The 12,688-nt window shown below is 48.4% G+C and overlaps 3 pseudogenes; 1 reads left to right on the forward strand and 2 right to left on the reverse strand.

Moving 5' to 3' along the window:
* The first annotated feature begins 2,304 nt into the window (after positions 1–2,304).
* On the forward strand, positions 2,305–2,423 carry LOC144338862 (5S ribosomal RNA; annotated as a pseudogene).
* A 1,480-nt stretch (positions 2,424–3,903) lies between these two features.
* On the reverse strand, positions 3,904–4,022 carry LOC144338837 (5S ribosomal RNA; annotated as a pseudogene).
* Positions 4,023–7,771: 3,749 nt separating this feature from the next.
* Positions 7,772–7,890, reverse strand: LOC144338834 (5S ribosomal RNA; annotated as a pseudogene).
* Positions 7,891–12,688: the final 4,798 nt, after the last annotated feature.

The following is a 12,688-nucleotide window of genomic DNA, read 5'->3' on the forward strand; positions in this document are numbered from 1 at the left end:
CTTTCTTTTTCTTTCTTTCTTTCTTTCTTTCTTTCTCTCTCTTCTTTCTCTCCTTCCTTCCTTCCTTCCTTCCTTCCTTCCTTCCTTCCTTCCTTCCTTCCTTCCTTCCTTTCTTTCTTTCTTTCTTTCTTTCTTTCTTTCTTTCTTTCTTTCTTTCTTTCTCTCTCTCTCTCTCTCTCTCTCTCTCTCTCTCTCTCTCTCTCTTTCTTTCTTTCTTTCTTTCTTTCTTTCTTTCTTTCTTTCTTCTTTCTTTCTTTCATTTTCTTCCAAATGGAGTCTCACTCTGTCACCCAGGCTGGAGTGCAGTGGTGGATCTCGGCCCACTGCAAGCTCCGCCTCCCAGGTTCAAGCCATGCTCCTGCCTCAGCCTCCCGAGAAGTGTGGACTACAGGCACCCGCCACCACACTGGGCTCTTGTTTTGTAGTTTTAGTAGGGACGGGGCTTCACCCTGTTAGCCAAACTGGACTGCATCTGCTTACCTCGTGATCCACCCTCCTCGGAATCCCAATGTGCTGTGATTATAGACGTGATCCACCGTGCATGGCCTGCTGTAGTCTTTTGTGGCTTCCCCTCCCTCCCTTCCCCCTACTGTTGCCATACTTCCCAACATCCCAGACTCTGCTCCCCATTTATGGCCCCCCTATACTCCTGCTGCCCCAGGGGTCTCCTTCTAGGGAGGCGCCACCAAAGCACCACCAGACAGCAGCATCCCAGCCCTTGTGCCTCGCTGATGCCCCGCCAGGAGACCGACTCCAGCCCGTGAGGGCAGGGGGCAGGACACCAAAGGCATAGGCACGGGTTCCCTGCTGTCCGCGGTGCCTTCCCACTCCCAGAATGCCCAGGCGATGCAATCCACTCATCGGACAAAACTGCAACCTTCTAAACCGGAGGAAGGGGCAGGCAGGGGCAGCGAGTGCCTCACAGGTCAGCTACGACATCCGCTCCAGAACGCAGGGGTTGCTTTAGCCGGTGGAGGGACATTGCTTCACCAGCCAACAGAGGAACTGTCCCTGTGCACCCAGATTCCCATTGCCAAATCTTCATGTAAACTCCAGTCCCCAGGACACGCCAGAGACCCAGGCTTCGGGCTTCGTCAGCACACCCAGTGCCACAACTACCGCCAAACGGGTGGGCATACTCTGCAAATCAAGGGACCCACTGCACTGCACCAAGAGCACAGGGAGGTGCCAACAAAGGAAAGAGCCTAAGATATCCACCTCCAAAACAAGCAATTAATCCAAGACAACATCTGTATCAGTGCTGCGTTGCTCCTGTCTCATGGACGGCCTGGCCACCCTGTTCTGGCCCAGCCCAAGCCCCCTCCACCCTATCCTAGTCTGCTCAAAAGGGCCCTGCCTACCGGAGCAGGGTGCTCTCTCTCCAAGCCTCTATCGCTCTCGCTCTCTAGCTCCCTCTACCTCTCTCTTCTGGGTTTGCCCCTGCACCTCATGCTACTTCTGTCACCTTGCCTCTGTCTCTCTGTCTCTCTCTCTTTCTCTGTCCCTTTCTCTTTCTCTGAATCTCGGTCTCTCTCTTTCCTTCTCCCCCTCCCCTGTCTCCTGTCTCTCTTGCTTGCTGACTCTCTCCCTCCCTCGGTTTCAATCTCTATATCCATCTCTTCCTTGCTCTACTTCAAGCAGTTTGTGTGTGTGCGCGTGTGTGTGTGTCTGTGTGTGTGTATGCACTCGTGTGTGGGTTTCCACGTGTGAGAGCCCTGTTGTGTCTGTGTGTGGGGCTGTGGATTTGCTCCTGGTGGTGGCGGCATGTGTCTGGGTTTCTCTCAGCCCCTCTCACTGGAGATCAGGCTGCTGGATCTAGTGCTAGCCCGGGGCAAAACAGGGCCATCCCCCAACCCCCTACCCCACACACCCTCTTGACCACCGGCTGGGTCTTGATCAGGATAAACGACCGTGGTGTTGGCATTGTGAGAAAAAGTCCATGCGCTGCTCAGTTGCCTGTTCGCCCTTGGCCAGTCGTGATGGCTCTGGCTGGGTGTGGCAAGAGGGGGCCTCTCAGGAGCTCCTGAGCCTCCAGGGCTCCAAAAGAATACCTCAGTGACAGGGTGGAGGACCAGACAGTGTCCGAGGATCGTGAGCCTTGGGCCCTGATGCCTCAGAGCACTCCCTGTTCCAAGCGGGCCTGATGTGGTGGAACCTCAGGAGCTCTGGAGATGGGGGAAGGTGGAGGGCAAGTGGCTCGGGGGTTCATATACGAGCCTGGCGTCCCCGGGCTGGCAGTGCCAGCTGGACGACAGTGGGCATGGTTGGGCCGGGCTCTTGGGGCAGCCAGGCACCTCTACTGGTATCTATGGGCATACTGCCCTGAACCTGCCCGATCTCATCTGATGTTGGAAGCTAAGCAGTGTGGGGCCTGGTTAGTACTTGGGTGGGAGACCTCCTGGGAATACTGGGTGCTGAAGAGATTTTTGTTTTCTTTCTTGTCTTTCTTTCTTTTCTACCTGCCTTTCTTTCCTTCTCTCTCTTTCTCTCTTGCTTTCTTTTCTTTCTTTCTTTCTTTCTCTCTTTCTTTCCTTCTTTCTTTCTTACTTCTTTCCTTCCTTCTTCCTTTCTTTTCTTTCTTTCTTTCTCTCTCTCTTTCTGTCTTTCCTTCTTTTTTCTTTTCTTTCTCTCTTTCTTTCTTTCATTCTTTTTTGTTTTATATTCTTTCTGTCTCTCTTTCTTTCTTTGTTTCTGTCCTTTCTTTTCTTTCTTTCTCTCTTTCTTTTCTTTATTTCTCTCTTGCTTTCTTTCCTTCTTTTCTTATTTCTGTTTTATTTCTTTTTCTCTTTCTTTCTTTCCTCTTTTCTTTCATTCTCTATTTCTTTCTTTCTTCTTTCTTAATTCTCCTTTTCTTCCTATCTCTCTCTCTCTTTTTTCTTTTCTTTTCTTTTCTTTTCTTTCTTTCTTTCTTTCTTTCTTTCTTTCTTTCTTTCTTTCTTTCTTTCTTTCTTTCCTTCTTTCTTTCTTTCTTTCTTTCTTTCTTTCTTTCCTTCCTTCCTTTTCTTCCAGATGGAGTCTCATTCAATCTCCCAGGGTGGAGTGCAGTGGTGCAATCTCGCCTCCCAGGTTCACACCCTGGGAGTGACTCCATCATGTCAAGGCGAGGTGAAAGCAGTGGGATGCTCTAGCCAGTGGTGCTTTTGTAGTGGACCCCCAGCAGGAGATCCCCTGCTGCAGCGGGTTTGTAGGTGCGTGATAAATGGGGAGCAGAGTCATGGGAGGTTGGGAAGCATGGCGACAGTAGGGGGAAGGGAGGGAGGGGGATGCCACAAAAGCCTACAGTAGGTTGGGTGCAGTGGATCAAGCCTGTAATGCCAGTACTTTGGGATACCGAGGCAGTTGGATCATGACTTAAGGAGATCTAGGCCAGCTTGGCTAATACAGTGAAACCCCATCTCTACTAAAACTGCAAAACATGAGCTGGGCGTGGTGACAGGCGACTATAGTCCCATGTGCTTGGGAGGCAGAGGCAGGAGAATGGCGTGAACCCAGTAGGCCGAACTTTTAGTGAGCTGAGATCATGCCACTGCATTCCAGCCTGGGTCACAGAGCGACACTCCATCTGGAAGAAAAAGAAAGAAAGAGAGAGAGAAAGAAAGAAAGAAAGAAAAAAGAGAGAGAAAGAAAGAAAAGAAAGAAGGAAAGAAAGAAGAAAGAAAAAAGAGAAGGAAAAGAAAGAAAGAAAGGAAGAAAAAAGAAAAGAAAGAAAGAGAGAAAGAAAGAAAAGGAAGAAAGAAAGAAGAAAGAAAGAAACAGAGAAATAATAAAAAAGAAGGGAAGAAAGAAAAAAGAGTGAAAGAGAAAGAAGAAACAAAGAAAGAAAGAAGGAAAGAAAGAATAGAGAGAGAGAGAATGGAAGAAAGGAAGGTAGAATAGAAAGAAACACAAGAAAGAAAGCAAAAAGGTCTACAGCACCTGGTATTCCTAGGTGGTCTCCCATCCAAATACTAACCAGGCATGACCCTGCTTAGCTTCTGAGATCAGACGAGATTGGGCACATTCAGGGTTGTGTGACCATAGACACACATGATCCTGGGACCCTGTCCGGTTCTCCACCCCGTCTTGGAGTTATTCTTTTGGATTTCTGGCCACTCAGGAGCTCTTATGAGGCCCCCTCTTGCCCCATCCACCCAGAGCCCTCAGGGATGGCCAGATGTGAACAGCCAGCCCAGCCACACGTGGGCTTTTTCTCACAACACCCCTACCATGGTAGCTTGTCCTGACCAAGATCCAGCTGGTGGGCAAGAGGGCGTGGGCTGTTGGGGCTTGGAGGAAGGCCCTGCTTTGCCCTGCCTGGCACAAGAGGCAGCAGTCTGATCCCCAGTGAGAGGGGCTGAGGCACACACACACATGCACACACACACAAACGGCTTGAAGAAGAGCATGGAAGATGTATGGAGAGATTGAAACAGAGGGAGGGAGAGAGATAGTGAGTGAGAGAGACAGGGGAGGGGGAGAGGGAAAGAGACAGACCGACGTTCAGAGAAAGAGAGAGGGACAGAGAAAGAGAGAAAGACACAGAGACAAAGGGAAGGTGACAGAAGTAGCGCGAGGTGCAGGGGCACACCCAGAAGAGAGAGGTGGAGGGAGCTAGAGGGTGAGAGTGATAGAGCCTTGGAGAGAGAGTGCCCTGCTCCGTTAGGCCAGGCCCTCTTGAGCCAGCCGGGATAGGGTGGAGGGGGCTTGGGCTGGGCCAGAATAGGGTGGCCAGGCCTTCTATGTGAGAGAAGCAATGGAGTGCTGAGACGGGTTTTTTCTTGGATTAATTACTTGCTGTGGAGGTGGGTTTCATAGTCTCCTTCCTTTCTTGGTACCTCCCTGTGCTCTTGGTGCAGTGCAGTGGGCCCCTTGATTTGCTGAGGGTGCCTGCCAATTGGTGGGAGCCATGGTACCGGGCGTGCCCAAGGGGAATGGAATGAGGCCTGGTTCTCTGGTGTGTCCTCCGGACTGCATTTTACACAATGTTGGTGGCAATGGAGTGTGTGGCACCCGCTGCCCCTACCTGCCCCTTCCCCTGGTTTGGAAGGTTGTGGGGGCGTCCAATGAGAGGGTTCAATCACCTGGGGATTCTGGAACTGGGAAGGCTCCGTGAATGCCATGGAACCTGCACCTGTACTTTTGGGGTCCGGCCCCCTGCCCTACCAGGCTTGAGCTGGACTCCTGGCTGGGTGGCAGCAAGGCAGAAGCAGTGGGAGGCTGCTGCCCTGTGGTGTTTGGTTGGCAGACCCCCAGGAGGAGGTCCCCGGCTGCTGTGGTGGTGTAGGTGGGCGATAAAGGGGGAGCAGAGTCAGGGAAGGTTGGGAAGCATGGTGACAGTAGGGAGAAGGGTGGGAGGGGGAAAGCCAAAAAAGCCTATAGCAGGCCATGTGCAGTGGATCATGCCTGTAATTCCAGCACTTTCAGAGGCCAAGGCTGGTGGATCACGAGGTCAGGAGATCCAGACCACCCTGGCTAACATGGTGAAATCCCGTCTCTGCTAAAGTTACAAAACATGAGCCAGGCGTGCTGGCGGGCACCTGTAGTCCCAGCTGCTCATGAGGCTGGGGCAGGTGGATGGCATGAACCCAGGAGGCGGCGCTTGCAGTGAGCTGAGATCATGCCAATGCATTCCAGCCTGGGTGACATAGTGAGACTCCATCTGGAAGAGAAACAAAGAAATAAAGAAAGAAAGAAAGAAAGAGAAAGAAAGAAGAGAAGGAAAGAAGGAAAGAAAGAATGAAACAATAAGGATAGAGATAAAGAAGGAAAAGAAAGAAAGAAAAAGGAAAGAAAGAAAGAAGAGAGAGTTCGGGCCTGTTCAGGGTGGTATGACTGTAGACGGCAGCAGAGGACCCTGACTGCCCCAAGAGGCTGGCCGAGCCATGCCCACTGGCTTCCAACTGGCACCACCAGCCCAGGGTTGCTGGGTTTGGATCCAGAACCCAGAGCCGCTTGCCCGAGGCCTTCCCCCAGATCCCAAGCTCCTGAGTTTCCACTATGTCGGGCCTGCATGGAACAGGGAGTGGTCCGAGACACCAGTGCCCAGGGCCTATGATCCTGGGAGCCCGTCCGGTCCTCCGTCCTGTCTAAGAGGTATTCTTTTAGATCCATGGTGGCTCATAAGCTTTTGTGAGGCCCCTCTTGCCCCACCCACCCAGAGCCATCAGGGCCGGTTGTGCCACTGCCCTCCAGCCTGGGTGACAGAGGGAGACTCCATCTGGAAGAAAAAGAAAGAAAGAAAGAAGGAAAGAAAGAAAGAAAGAAAGAAAGGAAGGAAGGAAGGAAGGGCAAAAGAAAGAAAAAGAGAGAGAAAGAAAAGAGAGAAAGATGGAAAGAAAGAAAGAAAAGAAAGAAAGAAAGAAGAAAGAAAGAAAGAGGGAAAGAAAAGAAAGACAGATAGAAAGAGAGAAAAAAGACAGAATTGAAGGAAGGAAGAAAGAGAAAGAAAAAAGAAAGAAAGAAAGAAGAGAGAGAGAAGGGAAGAAAGGCAGGTAGAAAAGAAAGACAGACAAGAAAGAAAGCAAAGAAGACTACAGAAACCGTTATTCCCAGGCGGCCTCCCATTCAAGTACTAACCAGGCCCAACCCTGCTTACCTTCCACGATTAGATGAGTTCAGGCGCGTTCAGGTTGGTATGGCCATAGACGCCAGCAGAGGTGCCTGGCTGACCCAAGAGCCCGGGCCAGCCATGTCTGCCATCTTCCAGCTGGCACCGCCAGCCCCCGGGACGCCGGGCTTGGATCGGGACACCCGAGCCGCTCACCTGTGGGCTTCCCTCGCTCCCAAGCTCCCAGGTCTCCACCACGTTGGGCCCGCTCGGAACAGGGAGTGCTCCGAGGGGTCAGGGCCCATGGCCCACTATCCTGGGACCTCGTCGGCTCCTCCGCCCTGTTGTGGAGGTATTCTTTTGGATCCCTGGTGGTTCAGGAGCTCCTGCAAAGCCCGTTTTTGCCACACCCAGCCAGAGCCATCAAGGCTGGCCAAGAGCAAAAAGGCAGTCCAGCTGTGCCTGGCATTTTTCTCACAATGTTAACACCCTGGCCTGTGCTTTTGGGGTCCAGCCCCCTCCCTCCCAGCCTGGAGCCAGGCTCCTGGCAGGGTGGGGGCTAGGCAGGAGCAGTGGAATGCTGCTGCCTGGTGGTGCTTTGGTGGTGCACCCCCAGAAGGAGTTCCCCAGTTGCATCAGGTGTGTAGGGGCACGATAAAGGGGGAGCAGAGTCAGGGGAGGTTGGGAAGCACGACGATAGAAGGGGGAAGGGAGGGAGGGGGAAAGCCATAAAAACCTACTGCAGGCCATGTGCAGTGGATCATGAATGTAATCCCAGCACTTTGGGAGGCCGAGGCATGTGAATCAAGAGGTCAGGAGATCCAGACCAGCCTGGCTTGCACAGTGAAACCCCATCTCTAGTAAAACTACAAAACATGAGCCGGGCGTGGTGGCAGGAGCGTGTAGTCCCAGCTGCCCGGAAGGCTGAGGCAGGAGCATGGCTTGAACCCAGGAGGTGGTGCTGACAGCTGAGATCGCACCATGACAGTCCAGCCTGGGTGACAGAGAGAAACTCTGTTTGGAAGAAAAAGAAGAAAAGAGAGAAAGAAAGAAAGAGAGAGAGAGAGAGAGAAAGAAGGAAAGAGAGAGAGAAAGAAAGAAAAGAAAGAAGGAAGGAAAGAAAGAAGGAAAGAAAGGAGAAAGAAAGAAAGAAAAGAAAGTAAGATGGAAAGAAAGAAGGAAAACAAAAAAGGAGAGAAGGGAGGAAAGGAAGGTGGAAAAGAAAGACAAGAAAGAAAGCAAAAAAGCCTACAGTACCCAGTATTCCCAGGTGGTCTCCCATCCAAGTACTAACCAGGCCAGATCCTGCTTAGCTTCTGAGATCAGACAAGATCGTGCGCATTCAGGGTCATATGGCCGTAGACACTGGCAGAGGAGCCTCGCTGCCCCAAGAGCCCAGTGCAGCTAAGCCTGCTGGCTTCCAGCTGACACTGCCAGCCTGGGGCCACCAGGCTCGAATCAGGAGCCCGCTCCCCCGTGACCTTCCCCCGGCTCCCGAGATTCCAAGTTTCCACCACATCAGGCCCACTCAGAACAGGGAGTGCTCTGAGGCGTCAGGGCCCACGGCCCAGAATCCTGGGAACCCAACCCATCCTCAGCCCTGTTGTGGAGATATTCTTTTGGATCCCAGGCCACTCAAGAACTCCTGCGAGGCCCCCTCTTTCTCCACACACACAGAGCTATCAGGGATGGCCAAGGGCGAACAGCCGGTCCAGGCACGTGGCTTTTTTCTCACAATGCCCCCACCACAGTCGCTTGTCCTGACCAAGACCCAGACAGTGGGCAAGAGGCCATGGGGGGTTGGGGGTTGGGGATGGCCCTGCTTTTCCCCAGGCTTGCACTATAGCCGGCAGTCTGATCTCCGGTGAGAGTTGCTGAGAGAAACCCAGCCACACCCCACTACCACCAGGAGAAAATCCACAGCTGCACACACAGACAGACCTGGGAACTCACACACGGGAATCCACACACGTGCATAAACACACACAGACACACACACCCACACACACACGCATGCACATGGGAACATCTTGAAGGAAAGCAAGGAAGAGATGATGGAGAGATTGAAACTGAGGGATGGAGAAAGACAGCGGTTGAGAGAGACAGGGGAGGGGGAGAGGGAAAGAGACAGACAGAGAGGCAGAGAAAGAGAGAGGAACAGAGAAAGAGAGAGAGATAGAGAGACAGATGGAAGGCGACAGAAGGAGTGCGAGGCAGAGGGGCAAACCCACAAGAGAGAGGGTGAGGTAGCTACAGAGTGAGAGTGATAGAGACTTGGAGAAGGAGCACCTTGCTCTGGTAGGCAGGGCCCTTTTGAGCAGGCTGGGATAGGGTGGAAGGGGCATAGACTTGGCCAGAAGAGGGTGACCAGGCCGTCCATGCAAGAGAAGCAATGGAGCACTGAGACAGGTTTATTCTTGTGTCGGGACCTGCGTGTTTCCTAAACAAAGGAATGAACACACAAGACAACACAAGACAGGACAAACATGGCGGCTGCCCCAAACGGCACTCTCTGCTTTATTTTATACAGTGGTTTGTGGAATGTTGCCAAGTCACAAGACACATGTTGTTCTTCTGACCTTTCCCTGACTTCCTGGTTTTTCAAGATGTTTACACATTAACCAGTCCCTAGCGTCTGCAGTTTGCAGCTGGCTCCTTTGTCCTCTCTGTTTGTGGGGAAGGAACGTCCTGTTTTGTTTGCAAGAGCAGGACTTATCTGGAACATCTCGTTTGTGAGCATGTAGTCCTCTACATTTCCCCTTTCTTTATTTACAAGTTTAAATTTCTTTCAAAACCATCATCACATGTTGAGCTCACTGGGATTCGGTGTTTGCCCTTTGGCACCATCTCCAGCAGACTGTGAAAATGACAAAGGCAAGAACAACAATCAATACATTACTAGAAACAGAAGTCAGTAAAGTTTTTACAGGGCTCATAGGGTTTAAAGACGTCAAGCTTTGTGCAATACCAGTCATCAAATCTGCTCCGGTCAGCAACGGTAACTGATTGCGAAATGTTTCAGAAATGTTTTGTGTTAATTCTTGTATTTCTAAGGAAAGATTATTATGGCCAATTAAAAGTCTCTTTATCTCAGTCCAATTATGTACAGTGCTGTTAAAAGGAACAGGAGTAATACAAAATTAGGTAGTATTCCAATCACATTTTAACAAAGCTCGCATGTTTAACACTGTTAGCTGATCCCCCAACCAAGAAACCACTTGCTCCAGATTATCCACTCGTTCAGTCAGATGAGCATCTATGTCTCGTTGTTGTTGCCACAACAAATGTGATTGTTCATGCCATTGTTGTACAAATTCTGCATTTTGTATACTCTGGTGTAGAGCTAATCCAGCAACGGGGGTAGTGGAAGCAATTGCTACAAGTCCTACCACCGCTGCTATGACGACCTCAACTACTCTCCAGCTGCAGTGGACAAGATCTTGCATTACTTTGTAAATCTGAGTAACCCCAGCAGATTCACTCCAGGCATGTGTTAAGTTCACAGGTAGCCAGGTTTCTTTTCTGGCCCTTAGTATATATAAATCGGAATGAGACTCATTCCAATTATTATTCCACCAAGTATTATTTATACAACTTAAGAATGTGCAATTGTTTGTACAGTTAACTATTCCCGGATTATTATCCTATTTAGAAATTCCTGTTAACAATAAGTAAGGTTTTCTCACACAAGCAATTACATATCTAGAACTATTTTGATGCAAAGATATATGGAAAGGGTTAGAAATGTTAGTAGTACAATTCAAGGACATGTTTCCCGTGAAAGTGGACATTGGTTTACCTGCAGCTAGCAACTTCCAAATATGACTCTGTATTTGTGAGGTATTAGCCAAATGTGGCATAGGGGGTGATAAGCCACCATCATGCCAAATAATAGTTTCATTGCCATCTGCAGCAATGTTGTGATTACCCTTATGCCAGCGCAGGTTGACGTGACTAAATTTAGTTTGGAAATCTCTATGTGCACTCCAATCAGTAACAAGGTATCTACGACTTTTCCATTTTACTTCTAAAAATAATCGTGACCCACTGCCTCTACACCTAGTCCACTCTAGTTGGGAAACATCTCCAGACACATCAGGTGTAGGGCATAAAGATAAAGTACTTGGCAGAGTTTCATTAAGTATAGCAGTATGATTATACTTGAAACTTTGAGCCACAATAATCATAGTAAAAGCAGATATATGACTATGGTTATAGCGAACAGCTCAAGCCTCATGAGAAGGATGCAGACAATGTGGACTACTCCCCAGACATATAGGTAACCTTTCAACCCCAAATTGATATGAATTATTTACTGTGCCAGTGTCTAATTCAGGATCCTGGTTTAAAAAAGCTGATGGCATCCAAACAGTATCATTAGTAAATACTGGAACTTCTTTGTCTCCTCAGGCCACACCTTGATATAAGGGTGGAAAGGGAATATAAGCCCAGTATGAGAATTCTCCAGCTGTTACCTGGCAATTCACTACAGCCAGCATAGCCAAAAATAAAATCAGTGGGGTTTTGGGCTGCCCGGCTTGTTGAACAACCCCTTCAGCTTCCTGAGTAAGCTTTTTCAGTTGACCCCATGTTGGAGGCTCCGCACCTCGAGTCCCGAAGGTGAATGTTCTTTGAACGCTCAGATTCAGCTCCTGAAATTCCTTGAGGAACTCCTCGGATTGGCTTCTCTTCACCATGGCACTGTTTCAACCATTGAGATGGAAACCACTCGTCTCTGGCACCTGTATGGACAAAAGCATAGCCTCGGTCCCATTGTAAAACTTTTTCTTTTAAATATTGTCCTCGTAATGAAGGATAATACACCCACAGATTACTGTTTTGTGACTTTTCTAAAGGCTGTTGAAAATGTTTCACTGCTGCTGACTGCTGTAATTGGCGCCAATGGTTGAGAAAATTTAAAGTAAAAAGGGCTTTCAGAATTTGATGTTTTGGGGAGTCTCGCCCATATCCCCCTGTTTGTTTTAAAAGTTGTAATTTTAAAGTAGCATTGGCTCTTTAAATAATTGCTTGGCCTTGACTGTTAAATGGGATACTAGTGAAATGATGAATATGGTATAAAGAAAGGAAGGCAGCGAATTTACGAGAGCGATAAGCAGGGGTATTATTAGTTTTTAATTCAGCAGGAACTCCTATAACCACAAAACAAATGAGTAAATGAGTAATAACAGAATCAGCCTTTTCAGAGGGTAATGGTGTAGCCCATTGGAAATGGGACCACGTATCAATTGTATGATGAACATACTTTAAACGACCAAAAGAAGAGACATAAGTTACATCCATTTGCCAAATGTGATTTTGTTGAAGTAGGTATGCCTAAGATGGGGCAAAGCCAATTTATGTCTCCTAGCAATTTTTGAAAATCATTAAGGGTCAAAAGTTGATCTCTTCGAATTTGAACCTTTTGTGGCCGAATATGCTTTTCCGCTACAAGATATCCTAAATATTGAATAGGAAATTGAGTTTGTATTTTCTCAGGAGAAATTTGCAAATTATATTGCGTTAATTGCTGTTGCAAAGCTTGAAAAACTTGACTTTGCAGGGCTCCATCCGGAGTTGCTAATAAAATATCATCCATGTAATGATATATCAATACAGTAGGAAATTGACATCTAACAGGATTTAAGGCTCTATGCACAAATTCTTGACAAAGAGTAGGACTATTAAGCATACCTTGAGGGAGAACTTTCCATTGGTATCTTTGAGTAGGCTGTTCAGTAAACAGTAAAATCAAATTTTTCACAATCTTGGGGTTGTAATGGAATATTAAAAAACAGTCTTTAAGATCTATGACCATTAATTTCCAGTTTTGTGGAATAAGGGCTGGATTAGGAAGTCCAGGTTGTAAAGTCCCCATAGGTTGAATACAAGCATTTACAGCTCTAAGATCAGCTAATAAATGCCATTTTCCACTTTTCTTTTTAATAACAAACACAGGGGAATTCCATGCAGAAGTACTTGTTTCAATATGCCCCTCGGCCAATTGTTCCTTAACTAAAATTTTTAAATCCTCAAATTTTTCTTTAGACAATGGCCACTGTTCCACCCAAACAGGAGTTGTAGTTTTCCACTTCAATTTTAAAGCTTGAGGTTTGTGGACAGTGGCTAAGAGTTTAAAAGATTGTAGCCCATTTTGAACATCAT

This window comes from Macaca mulatta, chromosome 1 (genome assembly GCF_049350105.2).
Source record: "Macaca mulatta isolate MMU2019108-1 chromosome 1, T2T-MMU8v2.0, whole genome shotgun sequence".
NCBI lineage: Eukaryota > Metazoa > Chordata > Mammalia > Primates > Cercopithecidae > Macaca > Macaca mulatta.